We start from the raw sequence: 24,176 nt of genomic DNA on the forward strand, positions 1-24,176 counted from the left end.
TAGAATTAATGGGCAACCGGTAGAAAATTTTGGACCTGGTGGGTGGAGAGACTCTGCTCGGACGCTAATTTTAAGCTCTTATCCTCCACCTAGGTTTAATAGATAACAAGCTTTGGAGATTATGGCATTGGACAATTACTTATAAATGCTCAAGAAATAATTCAAGTGATTACTGCCCTATATATGTACTTGACAAAAATTTACTGAGCCAAATTCTTACAGATGGACCAAATGAAGCTTAAGGGTTTCACTGACCAATCTCTTATGAGCTCTTTGACAGTCATTGTGTTGTTAAAGGAGAAATGAAAAAAAAAGCCTATACATTATTGTTAAATCATATCTAACAATGCTTATGTAGAATATGAAACTTGGAATCATGAGACCTGGGTTCAAATGCAGATTTTCTGTCTTACCTATTACATGACCTTGTTTGAGCTACTTGTGCATTTGGGGGCTTTAAAATTTTTTCTATCTAGAAAACAGGGAGAATAATACTATGTTCTGGGTCATTGTGAGGATTAAATTAAATAGTGTAGGTTAAAGTGCCTATCAGAGTCTGTGCCGCACAGTAAACACTCAATAAATCATTGTGCTGGTTTGATATAATTATAACTCTTTACTTAGAAATAGAATTCCTCTGCATGCATTCATTAAGAAAAAATAATGAGTTATTATTAGAGTTTAATAGATTATAATTTCTCAAAAAAAGCTGATCATTATACTTATTTTTACCTCTCTTCTTTTTATCTTCTCAACACTAGCCAACATTACTACCAGTGGCACAAGGATTCTTTTCATTAAATAGGATTTATACTCTACACTTACAGGGACATGAATCTTTAATAAGGTTCAGTCAGATTCCAGGAATTTTGTTTATGTGGTGTGTGTATGTGCACAGCTATGCACAATTAATCAGAGTTTTCAAAGTAGAATCAAGTTAACTTACCACCAAGAGTCCTCTGTCCCCTGCTGCTTCACCAAATTACTACTGTCACTCTTTGTAGAACCCAACCAGTAAAGAATTTGGGGTTTCATCTAAAGATGTGTCTGTGTGGATCATTTGTACATGAGAAACAAATAACCATTGTTTTCTTTAACCAGTGCCCTTTTAGCCAACCCACAAAATAGACTTTGTACTTTCTTTAATTTAAAAAGCAGAACTCACATCAACTAAGTTGGATTTGGCATAATTTTAAGAAGAAACATTATCATTACATTCAATTCTCTTGTTATTCTTGGCTTTGAAAGGTGAACGTGAGGTTATCATCCAGGTTCGTGGAAAGCACTAATGATGGTCTCAGGGAAAAGGGCAGTTTCGACATCTCCAAGGTAATGGTTGTGGTTGTGGTTCAAGAGCTTCTCTATCCAGGACTGCCAAGAGTACATTTCATTATAACCATAGACCATGGCAACTATTCAAGAAGTAAATTCCATGAATTGTGAAAGTTTTTTTATATATTTATTATAAAATATTTGGAATTGTTTGACAGACTTGAGTGTTAACTATTTGGCTGTAAATTTTACATATGTAACCCAAAATAACTCAATGAAATAGCTTTGTTTTACAGAAGGTGAAACTGAGGTTTAGTGAATTTGAGAAATGCTCCAGATTATACTTGGACCTGGAAAAATCAGGACTAAAACCAAGCCTGTCAAACACAAAAGGTGGTGCTCTTACCCAGAATGGCACTCTGTCTTCTATTCTGCCATTTACCCTCCAGCTCCATACCTCCTCCTACTTTCCTCATTTACAACTGAGAACATAGAGAAGTGAGCTCGCCTGCAGGGCTTACCACGGAAGAGAAAAGAGTACGTAGACAGAAACCAGTTACTTAAATATTAGATCCACAAGCTCGATGTTCAATTCAGAGGTTTCCTAAATATCCTGACCTTACAGCTATCCTCATGCAATAGTGTAACACCAAAAAATATATTAATATACATGAATACAAATGAAAATTATACCTCCTACAAATTATCTTTTTAGAAATAAGACTGGGCTTAAGCTTACAATAAGTACTTTCAGGATACAGACATCTTTTAAACATGTAGCATAATTTTGCTATTTAATAATCTGGAAGAAAAAATCAATAATCATCATGGTACTAGCTATTAAAAATAAATCTGTATTTTCCACATTCTACTATTCTAAATAAACCATTTGTAGTAGGGTTGGCAAACATGCTCATACTCAATTTCATTCTATGCAAGCATTGCACACGTGAGGGACTCACGGTTTGTTTGTTGATGTTGGCCAAGTTAAAACCTCCATTGCTATCTGAACATGTGAAAGTTTTCAAACCTGCTAACATGGAGTTTGCACCTGACATAAGGGAAAAACATTTTAACAAGCTTTATTGCATCTGTTGAGAGAAAATGAAATGAAGTTTGCAGTGATATTTGCTTTTTAACAGAGCCAGTGAAAAAGCTGTGGAAAGATAAACACAGAAAACAAAAAAAGAGAGAGAGAACTCACTCAGATTATGCTTTTCTTTCTCATTTCATGTTTTTCTGACTCCCACCTACTTTTCTCTATAATTTTCTGCCCAGGCTGAAAAGTATAAAATCCTTTTACATCTCTACATGCCAATTTCCACAGCTTCTGCTCCTTGCTAGCAAGTAAAACGTGGTCCAGCCAGAAGACTGCTGGCTGGTTGTTATGCCATGAACACCAGAAAATCCCAAGGAAACACGCAGAGCTCTATTCAAATGGCCACTGAAAGCGCTATACTGGGAGAAAAAGAGGGGCTGTCTCTTACAGTTTTTTTAACTGGGCATCCTTGAATCAAAATAATTTCCCAACCCTTTTACTAGCTTATTATCTCCTGCCCCCTTCCAAATATATATATATATAAAATTAGCTTTCTGGATTCAACATGTAGGTCACTTCATTCAAGCTTCTGTTCAAATGTCACCACCTCAGAATTGCCTTTGCCAAACACACTATGTAAAATGTCACCCCGCACCCCTGACACCTTCTATCCCATTTTCTCTTGCTTTATTTTTCTTGATAGCAATGATCACTACCTGATACTGCATCTTTTGTTCATTTATTTATTGTTTTTCTCTCCTTCCAGCATGTATGTGCCATGAGAGTAGATTAATTGACTACTGTACCCCAAATGTGTTGAACAGGATCCCACATCTGATACTCAATATATGTTTGTGGAATTAATTAAATACCTGTGAAAACAAGCTGAACCATATGGAGCTGGCAGCAGTATACTGACATGCTATTTTCTGATGTCATTTGTTCTCACCTCATTCTGCCTGAAGAAAACCTTTTCAGGGAGGCAATCTTCAGTCCAAGTTTCTTCCACTTCTTTCTTCTGTTCTCTGTGTAGTCAGCCCAAAGGATATTTGAGTTCAATTTGCAGAGAAATGCCATAGATAGAAATGATAATGTCCCTTCAACTTAAAAGGGCCGAGCATGTTTTGAAAGTGTTTTATGAACTGGAAACCTTTCTATGAGATATTCCACTGTAGCCCCATAAAACCTTACACCCTGCTGGAATTTCATCCTGTTAAATTTGGCAGTGTTTCCTTCCTCAAGTAATGAGTTCAATTCATGTTTTCATTTAAGTTCATACCCAGATACAAATCAGTGTCACTGCCACAGGCAACGATTCGCAGAATTCCCAGGCGCCAGGGCTGAGGGATGGCGGGTTCAGAAGAATGAATGCCAAATTCTCTTTTTCACTGGGGGCAGTGTAGCATTTACTGTCATAAGCCTGCCTCATGCGAGGTCCCATGGAGGCAGTTGGCTAAGTGGGCTTCCGGCTTCTATCTCAACGCAAGCTCGTCTTCTAAAGCCTCTCTGGATTTCCTGTGGTAATCCTTCTTTGTGTACCTCTGAGAAAGAAACAATAATCGTTCAGTATTTTTTCTTTCTTTCTTTTTTCCAAGAAGAGAGTTCAAGAGCACAAGTGGTTTTAGTTAAGCATTCAATAAACACTTTGGCAAGAATGAGGAAAGCTGTGTAGAAAAGACCTAGCAGTTCTTCCAGTTGTATTAATAGCTTAAGGGGGTATTTTCCCATGAGGAAAATAGGGCATAGTCAATACTATGAGAGCCCACCTCTGTCCTTTGCTGATACATCAGGTAATTAAAATCTTATACTTACTCAATGGCTCTTTTAAACATGGTATTATCAAGGAATGATTGTTTTTGCAACAAAGATGGTAACAATGACAGCAAGAGCACCAGTGTGGGAAGTTCTTCTCTGCCTGTCGGGGAATCTATCCTGATTTGCAATGACACTATGACTTCTTGCAAGCAAACACCTGGAGACTGGGTCTAACTAACTGGGCAGGTAGTGCTGAGCTTCAAGGCAATGCTATCACGTAAGCCTTCATTAGGAGCGGCACTGCAGCCAGCTCTTCCCTTCCTCAAGCCACATTCTCAGACTTCAAAGAGATCTCACCCATTTGAAGGAGAAAAGACAGTGGAGCACAAGGTTGGAAAATAACAGAAGGAAAGCAGTTAAAGGAAAGTAAAAAAAGAAAAAGATAAATTGAAAAGTAAAGTGTTTGTCTTCTTAATATTCAAGAGATCTAGCTAATTTACACACATACACACACACACACATACACACTCATATTTTGCTAGCCCTTTTACCCAGCTGTAAATTTGTGACTCTGAGCTTCCATAATCAGAGGACTGAAGCCATTGTACTAAGAACCTCAAATCTTAGTATATAGTTCCACTGCTTTTCTTCATGCCAGGTGAGGCAGACAACTGAGCCCACAGTGAGCTGATGGTTGACAGACCCCTCTGAGAGATCTGTCTGTGGAACTCCCTTGGTAGATAGATGGCTATGCTATGCTGTGAAACATAGTTTCTTTGTGTACAAATTGGAATAACATTTAGATGCCTGATGATGCTTTACAAGGCCTTCTCTATTAAAAGATAGTTATCTTTCTACTCTCCCTTTAGAGGCTTCTTCTCAACCCTAATTTGGTCCCACTGCTTAGAGATCACTATGCTACCATTTGGCATAAAATTGACATAAAATTGCATGTCTTCCAAATTGTCCCATAATAAGCTGAAATATACATGCAAGTATTCATGTAATATAACTTTTATATCAATGCAATGTATTCATTAATTAATGTGTTAATTCATCAATTATTTGTTGAACACCTACTAATTCCAGGTATTGCCAAAGAAGCCGGACACTGTGAGAAGGTATAATGAATACAAGTTCTTTGGCGTGTATTAAAAATATGAGGCTTACATGGGAAACAGTCAGTTGTTAATATACACTGTACATCATTCAGGAGATATTGTATATAAAAGCTATTTCAGACACTAAGGCATTTGGTCCAAGGCATATTCTCTACATTACAAGCAAATTCTATTTTGCTTATTCAAATAATTCTTGGCATTTTGAATGGTTATATTTTAAGTTGTCATATCTCAACCCAACATGCAGGAAGTGACCTCGCTTTGAAACATTGTGTTTAATCAGGAGTTTTGATCTGGTGTGACATCAGTGTGCCTGTTGCAAGAAACTGTTCTAAGTCCAAGAGCAAAAGCCATTGTCTCCATTATCTGTATCACACCTACAGATGAGCTGGATTTTGCCATGGGATGTCGAAAGGTAGAAGTTCACAACCTGAGGCTTTAGTTCTGAAGGATAGGTTCAGATAGCTGCAGAAATGGAAAAATAATTCATCACCCTATGAAGAACTACTACAGAGACCAGAATGTTCTTCTGAAACCAATGGGAAGCAGGGCCTGCCGGACTGTTTAAGATATGCAGCCAGTGATTTCTTGAAAGAAGATGAGAGGAGAGAGGGAAGATTAGGACAGAACTAGCAAGAGCTGTGAGGGGAACCGGCAGAAAGGAAAACGGCCGATGCCAAGTTGTCAGTGGAGAAGGAGTGTGATGCTCTTACAGCGCTAGAAGAGGTCAATAAATCACCACCCTTATCTTGCAAACAGAGCCTGTGACTTCAAAAATTAGCTCATTTATTCTGCACAATTAAATTTATTGAAGCGTGACAGTAAAAGTTTAGCAGGCAGTGAAGCAGAAAGCCAGCAACAGCCGAGGCGAGCATCTGAGTGAATGACACAATTAGTTGATTTTCATTTTATTTATCAATATAATTATTGAATTGTATTTATCCTTTTTCACAGATTTCTACAATTATTACTGCTCGGGCCTCTAGGGAAAGAATTAGTTCGAATTCTCAGACTAAGTTAATGTGATTATGGAGCTGCTAATAAAAGGAAAGTTCTTTAAAGTGCTACACAATCTTGTATTCAATGTCACTCCCATCATCGGGCTTAGAAAACCAGTCCCTTTTCATGTGAATGTGGTAAATTGAATTTAAATTTGTATATGTATGGAATTCCCCAGGTGGGAACTGAGCTGGGGCTGGTCAATGCCCTCCTTTCTGGGACTGTAAAGGATTTGTCTTGTATTTAAAATTGGAGACCAGAATATTTGAATATGATGAAAAAAGAAATCCTCAAGAATTTCCTAACCTTTACGAAGTCTGGAAAAGAAAGAAGGATAGAGGTGATGGAACTGCTTTCTTTTTTGTTTTATCTTGGCTTTATCAGGACTTGGCATTCCACTATGTCCCTGTGAAAGCATGTCAAAAAAAAAAAAAAAACAGAACAAATATAAGTTGTTAAGACAGTATGCATGTTCTAGAGGAGAGATGGAGCGCAGCCTGCCACACAATTTCTGGGAACCTAGTTTATCCCCCTGAAGCAGCAGTGTAGGAATGTACCAGCGTACCAGCTGTATGAATCTGAGTCATCTTCTCCCAATACATCAAGACAATGGGTGCCAAAGTACACCCTTCCTGCATGGTCCGAAAAATAACCCATTTCCTAGAGAAGGGAACTCAATCTCATTCATCATCTCCAGGCCTTTCAGTTAAATGTTTTCTTGGTCTGAGAGACGGTCAGTTTCTCTGTGAAGGTGGAGTGAAGACAACTCAAGTTCAACTTCTAATAAACCCAACAAAGTATATAAGTTCCCAAGAAACCTGTTAAAGCAGTGATTTTCAAGCTCAGAATCTATAAGGATCATGGGGTACAAGTTAAAATGAAGATTCCTAGGTCCTATCTCCAGAGAGGAATTGGGCTTGCATTTTAAAATGAATATTCCATTGGCTGTGGCTTGGGAACCAACTTCGAGAAATATTAGAAGTGCTAAAGTAAATCATGAACTTGAATAGTGGCAGCTCTTCCAAAGATAAACGGTTCTGCCATCCATAAAACTGGGAGAACTGCTGACTCACAGGTGAAGAAAACACTAAATTCTGACCCTAATATAGCACCTAACACACAAACTAAAGCAGGATTTATCACTGCCACATATTCAGCGTGATCATTTATCTAGTTCTTATTAATGTGGGATAATACTCATAGAAAGAGCTACTATTTATTGTCGCTATTATAACCCAAAATAATTCTTTCCTTTTTTAAAGTTTTATTTCAGGTTCAGGGATACATATGAAGGTTTGTTACACAGGTAAACTTGTGTCATGGGGGTTTGTTGTACAGAGTATTTCATCAACCAGACATTAAGCCATGTACCCAATAGTTATCTTTTCTGCTCCCCTCCTTGCTCCTACCCCCACCCTCAAGTGGAACCCAGTGTCTGCTGTTCCCTTCTTTGTGTTCATGAGTCCTCATCATTTAGTTCCCACTTATAAGTGAGAACATGTGGTATTTGGTTTTCTGTTTTCTTTATTTCTCTTTTTCTTCAACTTTCCAATTTAATCTGTCAGTAAGACCTGTCTGTTCTGCATCCAAAATATGTCTCAAATCTGTCTACTTTTGGTAACCACTAGTTTAAGTCTGCTAAGTCTCACTCTGGAAGCTCAGTGTGGCTGAAGCAGAGTGGGTAAGAGAGTCCTGGATGTTCATATTAGTAAGCTAGCCAAGGGCCAGATCATATAGGGTCCTGTAGGCCCCCGACTTTAGACTCTATTCAAAATGTGATGGGAAACCACTAGAGTACTGAGATGTCATAAGCATCAAGATGTGATTCATCCTTTTAAAAGGTTCATTCTGACAGCTAAATGGAGTACAGGCTGTTAAAAATATATAAAATGAATTCAATATTAGATTAAATTCTGAAGTCACGGGACACGATTTTAGAAAGATACTCTAGTCCATTGTTAATTGCCAAATAAACAGATCTCCAAGGGGGATGGGGAAAGTCTCTTCTTTTATGACCCATTCCTTTGTAATTCATAAACTATCTTTGACATGATTGCACCCAATCTAAGTGATACTATAACTCAATTTTTTGGATACATACTTAAATTAGATTTCAAATGGTCACAAAGATTTAAGTATCATTCTTCTCCCTGTGCATTTTGAGAGAGGCTAGCAATGAACTACATAGTTCAAGATAAAGAAAACACATAATTTGTTAGAAGATATATAATACAGAGCATATAAATGTCTATCATTCATAAGCTTGTATCATCCTGGGCTAGCAAGACAGAAATTTTTATCAGTGTCACTTCCTACCTACCTATTCTTTTTAAAATGGGGGTGGGGTGGGAGGTAGGGTGTGGAAAAGAGTATAAAGTATTCATGAGTCATTGGACAAAGGTCTGACTTACCTCTGTGATGACTGGACTTCAACATAAGAGCACAGGAGGCCAGGTGCGGTGGCTCATGCCTGTAATCCCAGCACTTTGAGAAGTTGAGGTGGGTGGATCACTTGAGGTCAGGAGTTTGAGACCAGCCTGGACAACATGGTGAAACCCAGTCTGTACTAAAAATACAAAAATTAGCTGGGCATGGTGGCACGCTCCTGCAATCCCAGCTACTTGGGAAGCTGAGGCAGGAGAAATGCTGGAACCTGGGGAGATGGAGGTTGCAGTGAGCCAAGGTTACGCCACTGCACTCCAGCCTGGGCGACAGAATGAGACTCCATCTCAAAAAAAAAGAAAGAAAGAAAGAAAGAAAGAGCGAGCACAGGGGCTAAAATTATGCCCAAGTGGAATAAATATACTTCCTGTAAAGTGAAATAGAGAGGGCCAAATAGTTCACTTCCAGTTAAAAGAGTGGAATGAGATATGAAGTTTACAAGTTGATTTTCTAGTGCCTAAGATGTACCCGTGGCCAAGGGCTAATTGTCAATTTACATGTGTGCACAAATTTCAAACACAGCTTTCAAGCTGTATGTGAACAAGCTAAATGAACTCCAGCAGCTCTGTTTGAATATAATGTTTCCCTGAAATTTTTGTTTCTGTGGCAGACACTTTAGACCTTGAAATCATTTTCGGTTGAATTCCCATTCACACTCTCTTAATAATACCCAATACCAAATGCACATATTAAAATTTCCAAGAAATTACCATTTTCTTTGGAGTTGGGCTTCCCAGAAATCTCTCTCATGGATTTTAATGCATGTGCTGTAAATGAACCAGCTTTTGCATTTCATTAGGACAATTGCTTTTATGACATATCCTAGGTGAGGGGCTGATAACTTTCCCCAAAGAGTGGATTATGTCTATGTATATTGAGACACAAATATTGTTAATCTTTTCGGAAGCTCTCAACTTATCTCTCTTTCTCTCTTTCTCTTTCTCATTTTATCAGTGAGAAAGACCCATGTCAGGTCACCCTTCCATTACTGTATTTTAGTAAAACACCACACTGTGAGATACAGGATCTGTTTCTGGAGAAATGGTGAATGAACCAGATGACAGAGCCCAGAGGATAGGGAGTTAACTCCTCATGGAGTGAAACTAGGCCAGTTAGAAGTGAGAGATGGGAGATAACTAGGCAAATACATTTCCCATTCTTTCTGTCTGTGGGTTACTCTGGAGAGAGGTTCTCCCTATAAACTTTCTGCAAAATCCTCATGTACAGAATTAACAACTCTATTGAGTGACCTATGGCTTATTATAAAGTAGTAGCCAAGGTGATAAGACATTGCATTCCATTCTTACTTTGCTTCCTGTATCTTTCACTCTCACCTTCATTGCCATGATCTTGCATCCCCAGTAAAATGTTAACATTGATTCCTTGTCTTAGGATCTGCTTTCTAAAAGACCCAGTAAGACACAGTGTTTTCTGTAGATGTGGAGGAAGGAGGCAATTCAACCAGCTTAACACAGCCACTAAGACTCACAACTCTGAGTAAGCATCAAAATTATCTGTGATTCTTTTTAAAAATACAACTTTTTTTTTTTTTTTTTTTGAGACTGAGTCTCACTCTGTCACCCAGGATGGAAGGCAGTGGCACAATCTCCACAATTTCAGCTCACTGCAACCTCCACCTCCCAGGTTCAAGTGATTCTCCTGCCTCAGCCTCCCAAGTAACTGGCATTACAAATGTGAACCACCACGCCCAGCTAATTTTTGTATTTTCAGTAGAGACGGGGTTTCACCATGTTGTCTGTTTTTTTTTTAAATTTATTATAATTATACTTTGAGTTTTAGGGTACATGTGCACAATGTGCGGTTAGTTACATATGTATACATGTGCCATGTTGTGCGCTGCACCCACTAACTCATCATCTAGCATTAGGTATATCTCCCAATGCTCTCCCTCCCCCCTCCCCCCACCCCACAACAGTCCCCAGAGTGTGATGTTCCCCTTCCTGTGTCCATGTGTTCTCATTGTTCAATTCCCACCTATGAGTGAGAATATGCGGTACCATGTTGTCCAGGCTGGTCTCGAACCCTTGACCTCAGGTGATCCACCCGCCTTGGCCTCCCAAAGCGCTGGGATTACAGGCATGAGCTATCGCGCTTGGCCAAAAACACAGATCTTTCACCAACCTCCTGCCTGAGCCACTCTGAGTTTCCAATGGTAGAGCAGCTACAGATTTACAAATCCCCTCCAATAATTTTGATGCACTGATAGGTTGCCTACAGTCTAGGGAACTAATACTACTCTGACCTTTCATAAGACGGGGAGTCGAGATCCAGGAATAGATTATTATATCACTTCCCCAACTAGAACCAGTTAGCTAGACAGGCTTTACAAGTTTAGATTGAAATGCAAATATAACAAAGAAAACAACATAAACCCTTATCAGGGTAAGTATCATATCATGCCAAAATGTAATAAAATTTACACAAATTGATAAATCTCATTTGCCTCTCTAACTTAAGAAACCCAAAAAAGTGGCTTGCTCTGTAAGATCACCTACGTAGTTAATAAGCAACCTAGAACAAGAACCTGCCTCGTTATTTTTCAGGCCAGTTTTCTACTCCACTTCCGACTGTGATGACAAGGCTGGGGCAAGAAATGATTTACCACGAAAGATGTTTTTCTTGTTGTTGGTGTTGTTTGTCCTCCATTTATTTATTTATTTATTTATTTAGAAACTTTTATTTTAGGTTCAGGGGTAAACTTGCAAGTGTGTTACATAAGTAAATTGCGTATCATGGGGGTTTGGCATACAGATTACTTCTTCACCCAGATGGTAATAAGCATTGTACTTGATAGGTAGTTTTTTTTCTTTTCTTTCTTTTTTTTTTTTTTTTTTGAGTTGGAGTCTTGCTCTAGTCGCCCAGCCTGGAGTGCAGTGGCGCGATCTCGGCTCACTGCAAGCTCCGCCTCCCGGGTTCACGCCATTCTCCTGCCTCAGCCTCCTGAGTAGCTGGGACTACAGGCGCCCGCCATGGCACCCGGCTAATTTTTTGTATTTTTAGTAGGGACGGGTTTCACCGTGTTAGCCAGGATGGTCTTGATCTCCTGACCTCGTGATCTGCCCGCCTCGGCCTCCCAAAGTGCTGGGATTACAGGCGTGAGCCACCGCGCCCGGCCCTTGATGGGTAGTTTTTTGATCCTCACTCTTCTCCCTCCCTCCACCCTCAAGTAGGCCCCAGCGTCTGCTCCCTTCTTTGTGTACTCAGTGGTTAGCTCCCGTTTATAAGTGAGAATATGCAGTACGTGGTTTTCTGTTCCTGTACCACAAAAGTTTGAGTGTAAAAAGAGGACCAAAAAAGAAGGCCAGAAATAAGAAAAGTGGTAGCAAAATGGAAAGCGAGGCCTCTCCAAAGGTATGTTTTTCTAACTTCAACTTGGGCTTGGAGTTGGCTTACATGCCCCCTCCTTGACTGAGTCACTGACAGCCACATCCTTGGACTTAATTTGACCTCTGACGCACACATTGTAAACCTCTGATAGGGTGAAAAAGACAATGAAACATGGTAAACATTTATTTTGGTTCTGCCTATCTCACTATGTAGGAAACCAAGAAGAAGAAACTAGGGAAACTTTCACGTGTTTGAGTTTCTTCTTTTGTGAGCTAGAGAACAAAAATTGGAACTTTGATGTAATAGTTTTCACTAAGAACAAAATACAGTATTAGATTCATTCACCTTGGATACTAAGATGACATGTTTTCACAGTTTATCATTTTAACAAGATTCTATTAGGATACATAGCTATTTAACTGAAAGTATTTAAAAGAAGTGAGTTAATGACAATCCAATAAAAAATTTGATTACTAGAAAGCAAAACAGAATTACTATTTATGCCATGACTGTATGAGCATTATGCCATAGTTGCTGTTCTAAGCATTTTATGTGCTTTTAAACATTTAATCACTGCCACAATCTTATATATAAGGTATTATTATTCTGATTTTACAGATAAAGGAAAAAGGTAGAGTTGGGTAGGTGGGTAGTTAAGAGGTTAAGGAGTTGGATTTGCAATTCAGATCCAACTCCAAAGCCCATTTTCTTTCTTCTATACTGTACGTACCATGGGGTTACCATAAATATTAGATAAACTTTAACAACTTCAGCTACATATCAAATGATATCATTAAGTAAAATCCTTAATTTAGAGATTTGGAAAGACATTCTTTTCTCTTTGCAGACTATCACATAGATAGTAGATTTGCTCCTCATGTGGAAATAAAAATGTTTTGAAACATATTCAATCTTCTTGAAGTCACTTTCAATCTCTTTTCTCAGGCTAACTAGTGTCAAACCATAAATGGCTATGATCCTCATCCAGCTAAAATTAGCTTTGTTTTAGTCTTGTTACGAAAAGCTGTTGGATGTGCAATAGGCTAAGAAAGTTGGATACAGATCACCTAAAAATGAAATAGCATAGGAAAGAATTATTTTTCCACCAATAAGCTGTGCAAAAAATATAACATATTCACCAATGCCAGAGTATGTAAATCACAGAGTAGTTATTGGAATAGAGTTCTGAAGCACATGCCCCATTACTAATGAGTCCATTTTGCCTGAAGGGCTTTCTCCAGCCTCAGTCCTACTCTCTTCTCCTAGAGCATCAATTTCAGTAACTATCACCTTTTGTTAGAAATCCTCCCCCGATATTAAAATGTTCTGGCTTTCTTATCAGTGGATTCTCGCCCAATATTTTTTATCCAAAGAAATTTTACCAAAATATATAAAATAAAATGAAGTGTTTTATATATTTTGTTTAACCTTTACTACTAGTAATATAACAACTAAAATTTATTGAGGCCGACTGCGGTGGTTCACGCCTGTAATCCCAGCGCTTTGGGAGGCTGAGGTGGGCAGATCACCTGAGGTCGGGAGTTCAAGACCAGCCGGGCCAACATGGTGAAACCCTGTCTCTACTGAAAAATACAAAAATTAGCCAGGCATCATGGCTCATGCCTGTAATCCCAGCTACTCGGGAGGCTGAAGCAGGGAGAATTGCTTGAACCCACGAGGTGGAGGTTGCAGTGAGCCAAGACCATGCCACTGCACTCCAGCCTGGGTGACAGAGCAAGACTCCATCTAAATAAAATAAAATAAAATATAAAATAAAATAAAATTATTGAGCACTTAGGTGTAAACAGGCACATTTCATACATTTTCTTTTTCACATTCCCCAACGCTTTGTGCCATAGGCATCATGATTTTCCTCTCTCTCTCTTTTCTTCTCTTGCTCCTTTTTTCTCTTTCTGTCTTCTCTTTCTCTTAAAAATGTTCAAACTGAGACTCACCAAGCAGAATTATTTGCATAGGATCACACATGCACACATGGGAGTCAGGCCTGCTCAACTCTCAAACCCAGCTCCTTTGCCTGTAAGGATTGCATCGGCAGGATGTGGGCCAGCCTATGTAAGGCTGTGGGTCAAAGAAAATAGATCCCCTAGGCTGCTTGAAGGGTGGTGGTGGTAGTGGTGGTCATTCTGTATTTGCTATCCAAAAATAACTGATATTATTAGATTGATGCAAATGTAATTGCATTTTTCACCATCAAAAGTAGTTGCAAAAACCGCAATTACTTTTGCACTAATCTAACTACTTCAATTTTCTTGAAAATTTAGGTAAGACTGAGTCAGGTCCTCACTTTTTCTCAAAAAAAAAAACCAAAAACATAAAACCATAAAACAACAAAAACTTTAAATTTCCTTTTTTTTTTTGGCAACCAACCAAATTGATTACATGATTCAAAGGCTTAGTCAGCTCTATTTTTCTCCAAAATACCTCAGCAGGCACTTTTTAACAGAAGACGTACTTTTGATAGCTACGAATTAATTATTTTTGACTAATATTAGATTCTGTTTCGTCTTACTACATTGAGCACATTTGAAAGATATTTCTGTGAGTCTGAACCCTGTGTGTTTTAGAGTCCTTGGCATATGCAACTTTTTGTTACATTGCCCATGTTGTACCCAATAAAGTTAAAGACTTTTCAGAATTTCGGAACCGCTTTAATGTGAGGGGGTTTTGGGGAATGCTATTACCCTCTCCCTATTTGACTCAAACTCCCATCTGACACCCTGGGCTGAATTTAAGTGACGCAGCCTAGCCCTTCTGCTTCTGCGGGAGATGACAGCTCTGTCTTCACGAGAATTTGTTAGCTGTTAGAACTTTGTGTTCTCCTGGTAGATACTTTAGGAACTTCTGATATTCACTCAAAGCCCCAGGTGACATAAAACTCAGAAGAGATGCAGTGAAGAATTGGGAATGACAACTAACAAATACTAAAGTATCATTTCACCCAATTTCTGGCCAGGCAGAAAGGAGGAAAGAAGGGAAGGAAGGGAAGGAGGGACAAAGGAAGAAAAGAAGGGAGGGAAGGGAGGGAAGGAGAGAAGAAGTGAGGAAGAGAGAGAGGAAGGGGAGAGGAAGAAAGAAGAAAGAAAGAGAGGGAAAAAGAAATGAAAAGAAAAAAATGTTTTGGTTACGTGTTTTTGTTGCTAGATCTACATACACAAAGCCAAGTGGAAAGTTGAAATTAATTAGATAAATAAACTAGAAGATAAAGCTTTGTAAAAGATCCAGAGAACTCCGTGATATGACCGACCATCACATTAGTCTTACTGATAATACAGTTGTTTTGGCCTAAAAAGCAGTTGAAGGAGGAGTGGTAGAAGCTGGAGATGTGTCTGGAGGAGGCAAGATGCAAATGAAGTGGAAGGCGGAGGCAGAAGGAGAAAGCGGGGGGGGGGGGGGGGGGATGGGGGGGTGGGGAAAGCAGAGTCAAGTAAGGCCTGCAAAGAGGGAGACAATATTCACCCTGAGAAAATAATTTCTTTTCTTTTTTTTTTCTTTTTCTTTTTCTTTTTTTTTTTTTAGAGGGAGTCTTGCTTTGTCACCCAGGCTGGGTGTAGCAGTGGTGTGATCTCGGCTCACTGCAACGATTGCCTCCTGGGTTCAAGCAAGTCTCCTGCCTCAGCCTCCCAAGTAGCTGGGATCATAGGCGTGCACCTCCATGCCCAGCAAATTTTTGTATTTTTGGTAGAGATGGAGTTTTGCTGTGTTGGCTAGGCTGGTCTCGAACTCCTGACCTCAAGTGATCCACCCACCTTGACCTCCCAAAGTGTTGGGATTACAGGCATGAGCCACTGCCACCCATCAAAAAATAATTTCTTATAAGCTTCTTAATCTTTTGAGTATTCTAAGAAGCCACAGTAGTTATTTCTTTATTATTTTTGATATAGGACTTCACAATTTATTAACTCTTTAAGACTATAATCTGAGTTTTATCTAATCTATCTCTTGAAATCTCTCTCCAAAATATATCTTAGTCATTTACTTGATAATCAATGTATTATTATGATCTAATGATACTACTTGGTATCATAAAATATTAAACAACACAAATTTCTGTGTGGCATTAATAAGGAAAATACCTCATCAGGTCCATATATTTATAATAATAATTTCAAAATCACTTATATGGGCATTGATACAAAAAGTGTTTTGAAAAAATAAAACAAGGCTTTCCAACATGTAATAATAGTCACTTGAAAATGTCTTACCCTCCTCTCATTCTGGTCTTCCATCATTTTCCAAGCTAACGAAATCTGATTCTCTAAATAAAATCACAGTAGATATGAACATCAGAACATCAGGAAAGGCTATCTTTCCTCACATCTGTATTCCACACAGAAAACCTAAGAGGCTGAAATGAAAGATCTTTTGGAAACTCCATCCTCAGTAGCTCAAAATTTTACACTTTTATATTTTCTCAGAAATCTGAATATAACATTCCCAGATATAATTTCCCCAATGCTTCCTTAAATTAGATAAGAAAATATTGTTGTTCATCATCCAGGAATAGCAAATCAATTGGTCTAAACATGAAAAGTAAAACAATCTAAATGGATATACTTGTTTCTCCTTTGATAATATATGATTTGCTCATAAAGTTACGAATTAAGCTACTTAACAGGTTATTGAAAATCTGATCATGTGAACATTCTGTTTTTGGATGTTTTCTTGGACATTTTACAAGATACAGAGTAAAATAGACACCAAATCCAACAGATCACCTAATGAAAGAGAAACAAATTTAGAAGTTGACAGTTCTGTGCTAGTATCAGTGTAAAAATACACGACAAAATCAAAATTATTCCCATGGCCTACTGACTATGAAAATTTGATTTTTTTTTTTCCCCTGTAGCTGTTTAGGCAACTAGTTTTAACTCAAATACACAGTTTTGTAGTTTGGCTGTTTCATATGTACCATAAATTTGTTCCCTCTTTGTAACTACTGATAAATGCTCTTGATTTGAATTGTGTGATATATGTTTCGAAACAAAAATAAATGTCCTACACTTGTATATACTTTTCTGTTTACAAAACACTTTCATACACATTACCAGTTCTCACACTAAATCTATGAGCTAAATTACTTTGCCCATATTACTGAAAAGAAAACTAATGTTTAGAGTTACAAAATGACTTTCCCAAGGACACAAAGCTAGTCAGTAGTAGAAACAAGATGGCAACCCTCTTTATCTGTGTCTCAGCCCAGTCAGCGTCCTTTTCCTCTACACAACAATTAGCTCCTTCCAAGAACTACCCATGAATATAGGTACTGATTCCTACCTTCAAGAACCTTCTATCCCTACTGGGTCACAGAACTGTCCAGTCAAGACCAAGTCATCTATCCCTTTTTCTTTCAGTTATCTCTTCTGCACCTGCTTTGTTTGAAGAGAGGTAATAATACCCAAACTTAGGAAATAATTCACAGCCCTTCAAGCAAATTGGCCTACTAAAAGCGTGCGTTCATATGCACTACTGTAAAAGCACAGTAATTAGATTTATACCTTATGCTCCCCAGCCAACAATGGATTAAAATGGCTGTGTCCTTTCTAAAATTTCCAACCTTAAAACAGGGATTATCTTTTGCTTCAAAGTCACCTTCAGGTAATTTTCTCTAAACAGATAAATAAGTATAAAGTTGAATTTTCATTTTTGGATGATTCTTTGCAGTTTTCCTTGAAATGCCAATTAAAAAATTTTTTTTCATATGTAACATACCCAAATAGAGGAACATACTAAAATTTAAAATTGGCATGAGGCTACTAGACATTCAGAATTTACTTAAACTTACTTGAATTTACTTAGCAAATTTCCTTAACATTATTTCCTAGAGATGACAAAATCCTTTGCCTTAGAAAAGTCTAATAAAAATGTGTACTTTTACCTTTTGCTAGACAATGCAAAATCCTAAGAACATGTAAATTCCATTTATCACCATCTCTTCTCATACACTATTATTCTTCTTATGTATTTTAATTCTACATATTTTAAAATTCCGCAGATATTATAATTATTATTGTCTTACATAGTCAAAATCAATTTAGATTTAGGTGCATATTTACCCCTTTTCTTGCTCTTCCTTCCTTTTTGCAGCTCTGAATATCTTCTGAGATTATTTATCATCTTCCTAAAAAGTGCTTTCTATAATTTTAATTAAACGTCTTCAGCGGAAAGTTCTAACCACTCCATTGCCTTACCTAGACTCTAGTGATGTCTTTCTTACCACTTTTACTTTCGAAAGATACTTTCACTCAATATGGAACTTCAAGTTTGTAGTTGTTTTCTCTCATTATTTTGAAGCTATAATTTCATTGTATTCTTGCTTCTGCATTTTTTTTTTTTTTTAGTGAAGACAACTGTTAGTATAATTTTTCTCTTCAATGAAGGTAATATCATTTTTCTCTGTCCAGTTTTAGGATTTCTTCTATAATTTTGGCTTTCAGCAACTTTGCTGTGATGTCTTAAATATAATTTTCTTTATATTTATAGTGCTGGAGTTTATAGACCTTTTATAATATTGGGCTTTATATTTTCTACTAGTTTTGGAAAACTCCCAACCATTGTCTCTTGCAATATCGCTTCTACCGCATTGTCTTTCTCTTCTCCTTCCAGTATTGCAACTATATGTATCTCAGTCCTTTTCACTACTTTTCTTCTTTCTCTTACACTCCAATTTTATTCTTTTTGATTTCAATTTGAAATTTTTTTGTCATATTTTTCAGGATAATATTTCTCTCTTTCTTCAATCTATCTACATTAAATTAAATAAGCTATTGTTTTTAAAGTTCTTGAATTTCCATTCAGTTCTTTTTTCTTTTTAAATATGTTTTAGTTTCACACAAAAATCTTAATCTGAGTTTTCAACATAGTAAGCATAGATATCTTTAAATCTTTGCCTACAAATTCCATTTTCCAGATCCTCTCTAGGCATTTTTCTATGTTTTATTTCTCTTGATACTCAGCCTTCAGTCATTTGTCCTCGTTCTGCTGTTTTTTGGTTTTTGGTTTTGTTGTTGTTTTACGGACGGGGCCTCACTTTGTCACCCAGGCTGGAGTGCAGTGGCATGATCATGGCTCACTTTAGCCTCTAGCTCCTGAGCTCAAGCAGCCCTCCTACCCCAGTCTCCTGAGTAGCTGGGATCACAAGTGTAAGCCACAGATCCTGGTTATTTTCAGCTGAGTGCAGGACATTGCATTTTTATAAAATGTAGAGATAATCTGTAACCTAGAATGGTATCTTTCTTTAACAGGAACTTATGTTTGCTTTTGGCAGGCAGTCAGGAATACTTGCAATGCTAAATGATCTTAATCTAATCATGAATTAAAATAATTTGTAGCTGGGTTTCAACCCCTGCAAGAACCTATTTGTTATTTTTCACCTTATTGTAGCTCTTTGGGATTTCAACCGAGAGTCATGAAGTTTACTACAATACCACACTTTCCTTGCTGGGCCAGGAAGTTCTATTTTCCCAGATCTGTAAATCTGTCAAAAATTCAGTTGATCTTCTTAGACTCTCAGCCACTAATTTTTGGAATATATGATGGCCTGAGGAGAAAAGAAACTCTCAAAGGAAGCTTTTATTTTTTTCCCCCTCTGGCTTTCATTCTTCTCCTTGGTTTTGGTTTTGGTTTCTATAATTCCTCACTGCCTTATTAGCTTTCTAATACATCAGTAAGATATATTTTTATACTGTGTCCAGGTTTTTCAGTTGATCTTAGCAGACAGTCAGAATTTCCTAATCCACCATTACTAGGAGAGAAGCTCTGCACTATCGCAAGAAGAAAACAAATGCAATAGTGTGTCTGTGGTACATAGGATCTTTACATTTGCAGCCAAAAAGGAATTTAGAAATTATCATTTAATTCAACTCTCTTGTTTTACAGATGAGCAAAATAATGGTAGCTGGTTAAGCCAGAAAGATTGGAGGAAAACCTGTCCCTCTGCATGCCCCTCTTTGAATGTGAGACCTTATACACATTTGGAGGAGGCATGAAGAGGCTCAACAGGAAGTAAAAGTTGGAGGAGAATACTGTCTTAGCTTTAAATGTGTTCTCCAATCCATACACAGATCCAATGGTAAAAGTGGAAACTGGTCAGGCATGGTGACTCATGCCTGTAATCCCAGAACTTTGGGAGGCCGAGGTGGGTGGATCACCTGAGGCCAGGAGTTGGAGATCAGCCTGGCCAACCTGGTGAAACCCCATCTCTAGTAAAAATACAAAAATTAGCCAGATGTGGTGGCATGTGCCTGTAATCCCAGCTACTCCCAAGGCTGAGGCAGGAGAATCGCTTGAACCTGGCAGGCGGAGGTTTCAGTGAGCCAAGATCACGCCACTGCACTCCAGCCTGGGTGACAGAGCGAGACTCTGTCTCAAAAAAAAAAAACAAAAAACAAAAAACAAAAGAAAACCAAAATCAAAAAGGTGGAAACTTTACTGAGAAAAAGTGTTTAAGCACAAGCTCTTACTAATTATTAACTGATGATGATATTATATAGATCCAAAGGTGACCACTAAAATGATAGGCTTAAAAATGAAAACAAAGATTTAATAAACAAAAAACTGAGCAGAGACATCAGTGGCTATACTATATGGTGAGATAGATTCCACAGAATTATTCCAAGCAAGTCACAAAACAAGTAAACAAGGAGGCCAGCAAGCAAAAAATAATAACAAATACAACCACTGGGAGAGAGGATTTGGAATTTAGAATTTCAACAATGTAGTATCTAAAATGTCCAGTTTTCAACAAGAGATTACACGTCATGAAAGAAGTAGAAAGTGTGACTCATACAGAGGGAAGGAGATGTTTATTAGAAACTACATTTGTGAGGGCCCAAGTTGGACTTAGAAGAAAAAGCAACTATCATAATTACATTTACAGCATATTTAGAAAATCGTATTTAAAGAATTAAAGAAAAACATGATGACAATTACCTAGCAAATAGAGAATATAAATGAAGCAGTAAAAAGTATTTTTTAAAAAGAAGAAAATGGAAATTTGGGGATTAAAAAGTACATTCAATGAAATAAAAATTCACTGGAGGTATTCAACAACTGATTTGAGCTAGCAGGAAAAATAGTCAGAAAACTTATAAGATAGATCAATAAAAATTAACTAATCTGAAGGACAAAAGTAAAAATGAAGAAAAATAGAGCTGCAGAGATATATAGGAAACCATCAAACATATCAACATATATGAAATGGAAGTCTCAGAGAAAAAAAGACAAAAGGGGAAAAATATTACTGAAGGAAGTTCTTCAGGATGAAAGAAAATGACACTAGACAGTGACTCAAATTCACATGAAGAAATAAAGACCACCAATAAGGTAATTACATACTAAAAAGTATATTTTTCTTTCAACTGATTTAAAAGCATACATAATACATTTTCTTGAAAAGATCACATGCTAGGCAATAAACAAGTTTTAATAACTTAAAAAGGCTGAGGGACTGGCGTGGTGGCTCATGCCTGTAATCTCAGCACTTTGGGAGGCTGAGGTGGGTGGATCACGAGGTCAGGAGATCAAGACCATCCTGGCTAACAAGGTGAAACCCCCATCACTACTAAAAATACAAAAAACTAGCCAGGCATGGTGGCAGGCCCCTATAGTCCCAGCTACTCAGGAGGCTGAGGCAGGAGAATGGCATGAACCTGGGAGGCGGAGCTTGCAGTGAGCTGAGATCACACCACTGCACTCCAGCCTCAGCAACAGAGTGAGACTCTGTCTTAAATTTTAAAAAAAGGCTGGAGTCAGACCAAGTATGTTCTCTAACTACAACAGAATTAAATTAGAAGGAAAAACTGAAAGAAATTTTGGAAATCCATAAACATTAAAAAATTTAACCACCCATTTCTTACTAACTCATGAGTTCAAGAAGAAATCACAAAGAAAATTAGAACATTTTATACTGAAAGAAAACAAAACAACCTATCAAAATTCATGGGATGCAGCAAAAGCAGTGCTTAGGAAGAGAGTTGTTTGTATCTTTAACCTGATAGTAGAATATAAGAAACATATCAAATTAATAACTTAATCTTCCACCTTAAGAAAATAGAAAAGAAAAGCAAACTAAGTACAAATACTTCTGGAGAAAAGAAAAAAATAAAGAAAAAGAAAAAAATAAAGAAGTAGAATCCATGAAATGGAAAACAGAAAGCACTAAAGAAAAATTAATGCAAACAATAGTTGGTCCTTTAAAAGATCAACAAAATTGACTGGCTAAGGGAAAATAAAGAGAGAAAAGATATAAATTACCAAAACCAGGAATTAAAGAGTGGACATCACACAATCTCTATAGACACTAAAAGAAAGAGAATGCTATGAACAAACTTGTGCCAACAAATTAGGTAACTAAGATGAAATGGTCAAATTCCTAGAAAGACACGAATTACTAACAATGACTAAAGAAGATACAGAAAATGGAATAGACTTATAACAATCAAAACTATTGGATTAATAACGAAAAAATTTCCCATGAAGAAACAACTAGGCCCAGAGGCTCCCTTGGTGAAATCTCTGCATTACTTTCATCTGCAATCCTCGCACTTTGGGAGGCCGAGGAAGGCGGATGACAAGCTCAGGAGATCGAGACCATCCTGGCTAACATGTTGAAACCCCATCTCTACTCAAAATACAAAAAATTAGCCAGACGTGGTGGCAGGCACTTGTAGTCCTAGCTATTCGGGAGGCTGAGGAGGAGAATGGTGTGAACCTGGGAGGTGGAGCTTGCAGTGAGCCAAGATCGTGCCACTGCACTCCAGCCTGGGCAACAGAGCCAGACTCTGTCTCAAAAAAAAAAAAAAAAAAAAAAGAAAGAAAGAAAAATTAATGCCAATACTTCACAAACTATTCAAGGTAATAGAAGAAAAGGGAATAGTTTCTAACTCATACTGTGAAGCTGATATTACCCTGTTATACAGCTAATCAAAGATATTACAGTAAAATAAAACTACACTGATATATTTCATATATATTGATATAAAAACCCTCAACAACATTTTAGCAACTCAAATCCAGAACTTAAGTAAAAAGGATTATATAGTATAATCAAGTACAAGTACACTGTATCCCAGGAGCATGTAATTGCTTTAACATCCAAGAATCAGTTAATGTAATATATCATGTTAATAGGATAAAGGACAAAAATACATAACCGCCTCAATCAAATCAGAAAAAGCATTTGACAAAACTCACTCATTTACGATTTTAAACTCTCAACAAGGCCAGTGTGGTGGCTCACACCTGTAATCCCAGCACTTTGAGAGGCTGAGACGGGTGGATCACAAGGTCAGGAGATCCAGACCATCCTGGCTAACACGGTGAATTTCCTTAGCCTGACAAAAGACATCTACAGAAAACCTACAGCTAACATCGTACTTAATAGTATACTTTCCCCCTAAGACTGGAAACAACCCAAGGGTGTCTGCTGTTATCACTTCTATTAAACATATTCATGGAAGTCCTGGCCAATACATTTAGACAATGAAAATAAATGGCATCTACATTGGAAATGAACAAATTGAACTTTTCTTATTTGTAGATGACATTATCCTGTATGAAGAAAATTCTCAGGAATCTACAAAACACTACTAGTACTAATAAATTAGCAAGTTTGCAGAATACAGAATCAATATACAAAAATCAGCTGTATTTCCATATCCTAGCACTTAACAATCTGAAAATGAAATTACAAAAACAATTCTAATCATAATAGAATCAAAATAATAATTAGAAATAAGTTTAACAAAATCAATACAAGACTTGAACACCAAAAACTATAAATACGTCTGAAAGAAACATTAAAAGCTTTAATAAATGGAGAAACATTCCATGTTTATGGATTGTAAAAGTCAATATTGTTAAGATATCAATTCTCTTCAAATTAATGTACAGGTTTAATGCAGTACCTAACAAAATCCTAGCAGGAATTATTGCAAATTAGTAGTCTTAAAATTTACATGGAAATGCAAAAGAATCAGAATAGCCAAAACAGTTTTGGAAAAATCCAAAGTTGAAGAACTTCCACTTCCTGATTTTAAAATTTACTATGAAGCTACAATAATCCGGCATAAGGATAGACACACAGACGGTTTGTAACTTATAATGGTTTGACTTATGAATTTTTTTTTACTTTACAATGTAATGATGTTATGCATTCAGCAGAAACCATATCTTGAATTTTG

General features: G+C 37.3%; 1 long non-coding RNA gene across 1 annotated transcript in view; it reads right to left on the minus strand.

Annotated features, from left to right (window-relative positions):
* LOC134810172 (uncharacterized) overlaps positions 1-24,176 on the minus strand; it is a 498,390-nt gene that overhangs the window by 19,972 nt on the left and 454,242 nt on the right. The window contains exon 14 of the long non-coding RNA XR_010157579.1: positions 3,261-3,852. This is a non-coding gene — a long non-coding RNA (uncharacterized LOC134810172). The remainder of the gene's footprint in view (positions 1-3,260; positions 3,853-24,176) is intronic.

Source organism: Pan troglodytes, chromosome 5 (genome assembly GCF_028858775.2).
Source record: "Pan troglodytes isolate AG18354 chromosome 5, NHGRI_mPanTro3-v2.0_pri, whole genome shotgun sequence".
NCBI lineage: Eukaryota > Metazoa > Chordata > Mammalia > Primates > Hominidae > Pan > Pan troglodytes.